The 9425-nt window shown below is 41.3% G+C and overlaps 1 pseudogene; it reads left to right on the plus strand.

Moving 5' to 3' along the window:
• LOC107660304 (NACHT, LRR and PYD domains-containing protein 1-like) overlaps window positions 1-5357 on the plus strand; it is a 16434-nt pseudogene extending 11077 nt beyond the window's left edge.
• The last annotated feature ends 4068 nt before the right edge of the window (window positions 5358-9425 follow it).

Below are 9425 nucleotides of genomic sequence, written 5' to 3' on the forward strand. Positions count from 1 at the left end.
TCATCATGACTAGATAGACACGGTGAGTTTGTCTTTTACTATACACGTTAGATGTGATCCACCTCATAGTTACAATCCTGTCAGATCGTCCATCCTTTGAGTGAGAGTGTAATGTTACAGGTCGGTCGATCTGGTTTCGTGATTAAAGTTAACCTTTTTTCGACATGTTTCCGTGTTGTTGTTGCTCAGCAATGGCATGGACGCGATGTTGTCTGGGGGTTTGGCAAAAGGAGAGTGGGACGGTGGGCAGTGCTCGGGGTGGTGAGTGAAGGCAGTGACTGTGTAGTTCTGACGTCAACTTTTTACGTTAGTCACAACGGTTCGTGAAAAATCACAGCTACTTTATGCAGGCTGTGTGCATTTTACTGTGGACTGACTGTTTTGAAACTTATATGGTAGTTAAATAGCCCCTAGACCTCAGTTATCGTGAAAAAAGCCAGGAAATTTGAGTTTTGACAATATGGGACCTTTAAAATCACAAAGGGAGTTTGGTCCCATCAGGCTAACGTGACAGTCACCACTCATGCAGCTGTAAGGTTTTCTTTTTCTTTTGTTTTTACTCGCGATCTTTACAACACGCATTACATTACGTATTTCATGGCACACTCGTTTTATGCGTATTTGGCGCCACCTATTGTTGTGGGTGTATTATTGACATGTCAAAGTCTAGACCCTGAATATAAGACAACTGTGTTTTTTCAGATGTATTTCCAAGAAAAAAACATTGTCTTATATTCGGGTCAATGCAGTATACTATATTTGGAAATTTGTATTTTCATAGAATGTTGTTTACACAGAAAATTTAAAAGTCATGCCAGTAAAAAGGGCCCTTTTAACTCCATAAGTGTGTCTGAGAGAGGGTGAGAATTCCTCTACATAATCAACGATATAAAATTTAGATCTGAATGATATTTTTTTATTATAGGTTGTCAGTGGACCATCTGCCTGAATTTGGAGATTTAATCAAGACTCTCTGTGAATTCAAATCATTGCAGGAACTGAAGTACTGTAACTTTTTCATCTCTAACCAGTCATAGTTAATGCTATTTTAAAGTGTTCTATAAATTGTGATTTTTATTAAAAAAAAAAAAATTTTATACCAATATTTAGTGTTTTTGTTCTGACTTGTAGAGTTCAGGAGGATGAATACAGGGGTGAGAGTCCCAGGTGGTCACTTGACCTGTCTGTTGCACAGGAAGATTACCTGTAATTAACTTTTTTCTTCATTTTACATTTCATTTTTACAATTAAACTGTACTTAAACTAATAAAAATAGCATAATATGTTTCAGAACACAACCAAAATCATTCATATTGAGTGTACAATGCTGTTATCAAATTTTTCTCTTTATTTCTGTCTGTTTCAGGTTGACTTTGAGCTCCTCAGAGAAGAATCCATAATTTCCAGCAGTCTTAAACATCAGTCTTACGTGTCCACAATCAGAGATATCCAGCACTGACTGGACACTCTTCTTACAGAGACTCAGCAAGGCAGGACAATTTGCTGAAGAGTAATGAAATTATTAATTTAATTTGGCTATTCAATTCATTTGGCTATTTGTCTCATCAGTAGCTTTACTTTAATTCATACATGTAACAATTAATTTTTGCAGCTCTTCAGCTCTTGATGAGTTTGTCAGTTTGCTGCTGTCTTCATTTTACTTTGGCGGTCTGAAAAAGTTGGATCTGAAGGTGGTCAGCTTTAATGAGAGCTGGGCTTCTGGGATCATTTCCCTTGTCCAGACCTGTACCAGTCTACAGCAGCTCAGGTAGGAATAGGCATACACTGATTTCTATTGATTTCTTTTGTATCATCAAGACATTACAAAAAATAATCAGGATTTTTTTTTCCCACACTGTTTTCCCTAAATGAACTCAATGAAGAATATTTTTATTGGAAACAGCCTTCAAATTTTCTCATATACTCTGTTATTCTCTTTCTACTCATACTATTTACAGATCAATACTGATATTTGGCTATGAGATTTATGTCTTTCATCTTTTATTCTGTTTTGCCAGTATTGAGGAATACAGCGACAATCCTAGAAGTCTCTTCTCAAGGTTCATTGTATTCGTTTACAATGAAGACATCAGGTATTATACTTCATGTTGCCCTGCACACATGGAATTTCATGTTTATTTTTATGCTGTATTTTAATGAGCCAATAAAATTCAGTATTTACAGTAAAAACATACTCAAGCATTGCACATGCAGTATATTCAGTGTTTGTAATACATTCCAAATGTCCTTTAAAAGAGTACATCGCCCAGATGTTGGCAAATACGTGTATTTGCATTATCATATATGTTTAACTTGTTGTTGTTGTTGTTTTTTTAGGTTGGATATAAGGCATAGACGGAACACTGAATCTCTCTCAAAAATCTCTCTTACTTTTCCACGCTCAGCGTTAAGCAGCTCTGACTGGAAAATCCTCTTCCAGAGATTTCATGAAGTGTCTAGATACCAACAAAAGTAATCTAGAATTAACATTAAAGCCATGATAACACCTTTCAGCATGCAGTCAGAACTACACCAAAATCAGAATTTATACGTTTACAATAGCCAGTTCCTTTACATATTGTTAGTGCATGATTAATTTATATCATAAATGAACATGATGAATACTGGTCACAAATGCAGCTGGTCATGATGAAGGGCATGAGGGGTGACTACACTGATGTAAATGACTAGACATTAGGGGTGTAACGATCCAATGATATGGATTGATACATCGATACGATATAGGCATCTTTATTTTGGCACGGTCCACATTTTCACACAATGTCCGTCTATACATTACTGCCAACGCATGCATTCTCCTTCAAACTCACCTGTCAGGGCTCGATAATGAGGCGAGCATAACGCTCGGGACAGTTGACGGAAGTGTCGAGTGCTGTGTGAGAAGTTTTCTGTGCGTACACATCCGAAGCATGCACACACAGACAGCTGGGTCTCAGTCAGTGCGCGAATACTTAATCGAGTTCTCTTTTGCTTATTTTTGTGCTTGAATGAACAAATACAGACACAATTACAGCAAAATACGTGTCTTGGCAAATATCCTGTAAACATGATTATATCTTAACGTAAACAATTGAGAAAGAAAACACGTGTATCAGAATACTGGATCTGCATTTTATCTTAAAGGGTTAGTTCACCCAAAAATGTTGTCTGTCATTAACGAAAATTCTGTCATTAACTACTCACCCTCATGTCGTTCCAAACCCGTAAGACCTTCGTTCATCTTCGGAACACAAATTACAATATTTTTGATGGAATCTGAAAGCTCTGACCCTCCATAGACAGCAATGATATTACCATGGTTAACGCACAGAAACATAGCAAGGACATCGGTAAAATAGCCCATGTGACATCAGGGGTTCAACCGTAATTTTACAAAGCTACGAGAATACTTTTTGTGCGCAAAGAAAACAATAACATAATTTATTCAGCAGTTCTTCTCCCCGAGTTACCGTCTTCCACCATTTTGGAGAGTACCCCAGAACGTAATCAACGTAATCAGTGTTGTTTACGTTCAGTAGACAGCGCGCACATGCTGAACGTAAACAACTCTCATTACGTTGATTACGTTCTGGGGTACTCTACAAAATGGCAGAAGACAGTAACATGGAACATTAGAACATCTAATTCAATTCTGACAGCTTGTCGGCAAGGTCTAACAGTGTCTAAAAATGTCCAAATGCTTTTTGTTGCCACTGTATATATTTCATTCTGTCTGTAGGCCAACCATCTCTGACTCTGAACAGTCTGGACTGAATCTTCAGCCGCTCCCAGTGTGTCAGTCTTGTGTTCACATTGTTGACTCTGATCAGTGGGTTCAGGTGGAGCCGTCAGTCTGTACAGATGAAGGAGGGTCAGAGTTCAGGATCAGCACTCCGGCGGGTTGATTCGAGTGCAGCAGGACCAGAATGCGATGGGTCTGTGCTGGTGATGTCACTCTCCAGTACCGTGCAGTGGATGGACGTTCCCTCAGAGCAGATCTGGAGAGACTTCAGTGTGAGCGAATTGGTCCTGTGATTGATGTGACCGTGATCTCAGGGAAACTGGAGGAGGCCCATCTACCTCATTACGCTTGTTTAGCAGAGTTGGACCGCTCTTTCACAGAAAGTGTAAAGGTCCTCAATGTTGAAGATGATGGATTAACCTTTGAATCAGTGGAGTTGACACGTTTTCATGCCAAAATACTCCAGCCATATTTTTCTCCTAAAACAGTTCTTATGAAACTAGGGATACCAGTGAAAGTGCACTGTGATCTACTTATCTTCATGACACACAAGAACCCCATCATTCTCCATGTGTATTTTTTCCCATCAGATTCAATTTTTAAAGAAAAAATTAAGGTTGAGGAAAAATCTAGTCAACCAATCAAATGTCCAAGACCTGAAACCCCACTGCGGATGATGAAACAACACAGTCTTGAGGTTTCTGGTGCTTCAGTCCAACCCGAAGAGATCAAATTAAGAGGAGACATCGATCCAAACTTCTTTAAGGTCAAACATCCTGTGGTCGATGACATCAAAATGTCTCTCAGCCGAGTGGATGATCTGAAATCAGTTTGGACTGCAACAATTTGGAAAGAAGAACTAGACAAAACAATTACAAGCAAAGATGCGTCTAGTTTGTACCAACATGGAGAAATGCAAACAAAACCACAAGTGTCTGTCAACTTTGATAAAGTTAGGTTTTTTGATAGAAATTGGTGTGCTCTTATTAAAAGTGTTAAGAATGTGAACGCCATTGCAGACAAACTGCTTCAGGAGCAGGTCATTAATGAAGAAATGTATTCTAAAATCACACATCTGACTTCAACTAAGGAAGAAAGCATGAGAGAGATCTGCAGCAAAGTACGTAAAAGCAGTGTCCGTGTGAAAAATCTCTTCATCTCTGTTATTCAGGAAGAGGAGCCCAGTCTTTTAAATCAGGGGTGTCCAAGCCTGTTCCTGGAGGACCACTATCCTGCAGAGGTTAGCTCCAACCCTAATTAAACTCACCTGAACCAGCTAATCAAGGGCTGTATCCGAAATCGCTCCCTATACCCTCAAATAGGGCATTTGAGGGGACATCCATTTTTAGTGGTGTCCGAAACCATAGTGGACGTTCTCGAGTGCACTCATTCAATCACACAATGCACCACAAAAACAAGTGTACAACCAGTGCACGCTCAATGGCTAGAAAATACCCAGAATTCCTGCATCCCACCAGAAGATAGCGCCCACATCTGAATCATCCATCCATTCATTTTACAAAGCAATAGTCCACGGTGTAATACAGCACAGGTACAAATTGTAAATTGATTATTAAATTGTTTAACCAGAGTCTATATAGGCCTATAATTTCCATGACAGAGTTCAAGATAAATCCTTTAATCTTATTACTGGAGCTGCCAGTTTCAAATGATTATTAAACAGCAAGCACAAACTATGAAAAAGCGGCAGTCCTCCGAATTCACTCACTCGTTTTCATTCATTCCGTTAAGTGAACTGTATTAGTGGCCTAATGTAGGGAATAGTGAATGAGGGTATAGGGGGTGATTTCGGATACAGTCAAGGTCTTCAGATTTGCTAGATTCTTCCTGGCAAGTGTGTTGGAGCTGGTTGGAGCTCAAATCTGCAGGACATTGACCCTCCAGTAATAGGATTGTACACCCATGTTTTAAATGATTTGCATTTATTGGACTCTCAGCTTTAAAAGGTTAATGTGACCCACAAGTGCAAAGATCAATGCGTTTATATATTTTGATGCATTTCATTGTAAAATGTTTATAGGGAGAGTGGGGTACAATGTATGTGTAACTCCCTTGATCTACAAAACCTTTTTTTTCTCCCTTTTTTGTGAAGTGAGTATATATTTAGAAAGGGATCATCATATGCTGTGACTGAAAGGAGCACATGAGAAAAGTGGTAAGCACGTTTTATGCAAAAAAAAATTATTGGAAGGTAAAAAGAGTTTTATGTCAAATTAATTTTGGTCTAAGAATAAACATGCTGGTAAATTGCCATTGTACAAAACAATAATCTCTTTTAGTTATTTCTTCAATTTTTCACACACTCCCTATCTGTCTGTCTGTATCTATCATGAATATGTTGCTTACAAAAGCATTAATACTCAGCTATTAACATAGCTACTTTTGAATGGATGTCAATAGAGAAAGATTCAGAAGCAGAATGGTGTAGTTATGGCATCTACCAGTACACAGTCTTCGGCCCCTGCACACACCCATTTTGCGCATGCTTCTCAAATACAAAACCAGGAAACTTTCAACTTTTCTAGGCAAACACCTAAATGGTCTTTGTGATCATTGTGAGGTTTTAGAAACTAGAACATGTGCTTATTATGTGCAGACAGACAATGTGAAGAACAAACAGAAAACATGATGAAAGAATTAGGAAAATGGGATTAACAAGAGTAAAGGATATATTAGAATGGGGAGTGAATGAACAAGGCAGAAGATGTATTTACAGAGTTTTAACAAGAACAGGGCTGATGAGAAGAATATATGATATAATAAACATTAGAGTAAACCAGGAATATGGCAGTAGTGCAAAGCATTTGGATGCAAGCTGCTATTAAATGCCAGAGGAGAAGAAGTACTCAGTAGAGAAAGAAACTGAAACCTAGGAGTTGTTGAGCTGTTGTATGTCTCTGGGACCTTCATTTTATTTGAATGAAGTTGTATTAACACCTCTGATTGGCCATTGCCTTCAAGAAATCTCAAGCTGTCACGGCCATGGACTGTCTGTGTGTTTTTTTCCCCATGTGCTCCATGACCTAGTTTTCTCCATTGTCTTATTGGTTAATTTGATTCACCTGTGTTCGTTAATTATCCCTCGTTTAGTTCAGTATTTATAGTGTTGTCTGCCCTATATTCCCTTGTCCGGTGTTAAAGTCATTTTGTACCTCCATGCTGTGTCCTTCATGTGTCTCCTGCCTGCCCTGAGCCTGGGCTGCAGCAGCGCCCCCAGACGGCGAAACACTTCCACGAGTTGTACTGGACCCCGAGCCGTCTAAACCATCCTGATGCGCTAGGGAGGAAGAGGAGAGGCTCTGTTCTCACCTCGGCCGGAACGCCCCGAAAAACAGCTCGCTTTCATCCTCCATCCCTCCGAGCACCTCTGAGCAATGGAGTTTTGTTTCCAGCGGGTCACATCCTGCAGGTGCAGCGCGTACCCAAATGTTTTACCGCTGTGATAGTGGACCCACATACAATAAAGAGCAAATTTCCTCTTCACACTCTTTCACACACTCACGCGAATGCAAATGCATCCACATAGCCCCCTATCACAGACCATTCTTGAGATTCGCGTTTGAGGGAGTGGCCTATCAATATACAGTCCTTCCGTTTGGACTGTCTCTGGCCCCGCACACTTTCACGAAGTGCATAGATGTGGCTCTTTCCCCTCTGAGACAGATGGGAGTCCGTATTTTGAACTACCTCGACGATTGGCTGGTTCTAGCCAGGTCAGAACGGGAGTTGGCTCCTCACAGAGAGCTGTTACTCAGCCACTTAGAGCGCCTCAGGTTGATCATCAACCTGCACAAGAGTCAGCTGTTGCCCAGACAGCAAGCTGTCTTTCTGGGAACAATTTTAGACTTTGCCCAAATGCGGACAGGAACGATCCCTGACTATTCAGTGATTGGCGGCGTCTCTCAAACCGGGGACGACACACCCCTAAAGGTTTTTCAGAGGTTGCTCTGCCTTATGGCGGCAGCCGCCTCTGTGATTCCTCTGGGCCTGCTTCACATGCGGCCCCTTCAGTTTTGGCTCAAAGCCTGTGTTCCACCCCACGCCTGGCGCCTGGGGCAGCTTCCTGTCAGGGTAGACCACCACTGTATCAAGGTTGTGGCCCCCTGGATGACCTCTCACCTGTTCCAGACAGGAATGAGGTTAGGCCTGACCTCCAGAAGGAAGGTAGTCACAACGGAAGCATCCAACTCGGGTTGGGGCGCCCTGTTGGAGGGTAATCCGGCGTTCGGCTCCTGGTCAGCCCTGGAGCAACGCCTGCATATCAACTGCCTAGAAATGTTGGCGGTTTTCTTAGCCCTGAAAACCTTCCTTCCAGCCTTAAAGGGGAACCACGTCTTGGTCCGGTCGGACAGCATGACGGTGGTGGCTTATATCAATCACCAAGGCGGCCTCGGGTCACACACTCTTTGCAGGATGGCTCGTCGCCTCCTTTTTTGGGCACAGAGAGAACTCCTCTCGTTAAGGACGGTTCATGTGCTGGGCAGATTGAACCTTGGCGCAGACATGCTGTCCAGAGGCAAGGTAGCCCCGGACGAATGGGTGCTACACCCTCAAACGTTTCAAGAGATTTGGTCAGTCTTCGGGAGGGCAGAGTGCTCTCTCTTCCTAGTGGCCCCGCTCTGGAGGAACCAGGCCTGGTTCCCAGAGCTAGTGCAGCTCTCAGCAGCAGCCCCGTGGCCCATTCCGCTGAGGAGGAACCTTCTCTCACAGGCGAAAGGCATGATTTGGCATCCTCGGCCAGAGCTGTGGAGTCTTCATGTATGGTGCCTCGACGGGAGCTTAATCAGCTCCCAGCGAGAGTAAGCAATACCATTTTGGAGGCAAGAGCGCCATCTACAAGGCAGCTTTACAGCCTAAAATGATCAGTCTTCCTTAACTGGTGTTCTGCACAAAGTTTGGACCTGATATCATGTGACGTGTCCCACGTGCTAACCTTTTTGCAAGAGCTGCTGGATAAGGGGCGTGCCCCCTCCACGCTCAAAGTACTGTATATGTGGCAACTATCGCGGCGAACCATTCTCTCGAAGCTGGCCAATCGATCGGCAGAAACGACCTGATCGTTAAGTTCCTGAAGGGTGCACGGAGGCTGAATACTCCTTGCCCTCAGACCGTGCCGTCTTGGGACTTGTCTATACCAAGGACGACTTTCTGGAAAACAGCCAGGGAAGCCAGGACAACATATTTCAGCCACCAGAAACGCCACAGCCCATCTCACCAGACACATTATCCCTCTCTCCAGCATCTCCACTTCTAAGCTTCTCACAGAAAATGGAGGAATTGAGAATTACCCCTCTCACTACATTAAAAAAAATCTGTATTAATTTTGATTTACCATCTTTATAAAGTGTAAATATGACAAATTAAACTGGATTCCAATGAAATGCAGAAATGTTTTTTTTTTCTCTCAAACTTCAGACGTCTGAAAATATTAATAGTACAAGTGTTAATATAACAAGAAACTAATTAAAAGGTACAACATTTTTATATTGAAATGTCTATTTTTTGTTACATGTGGTATGTAATTTTTACTATTATATTTATATTTTAAATATAAACGTGTTTATATATATAGAGAGATATTTTATATTATATAAATACTACAAATATGACAAAAAAAATATTTATGTGGGGTAATATATATATTTTTTTCTATTTAAAACAA

The sequence above is a fragment of the Sinocyclocheilus anshuiensis genome, unplaced genomic scaffold (assembly GCF_001515605.1).
Source record: "Sinocyclocheilus anshuiensis isolate Anshui unplaced genomic scaffold, SAMN03320099.WGS_v1.1 scaffold850, whole genome shotgun sequence".
In the NCBI taxonomy this organism is placed as follows: Eukaryota; Metazoa; Chordata; class Actinopteri; order Cypriniformes; family Cyprinidae; genus Sinocyclocheilus; species Sinocyclocheilus anshuiensis.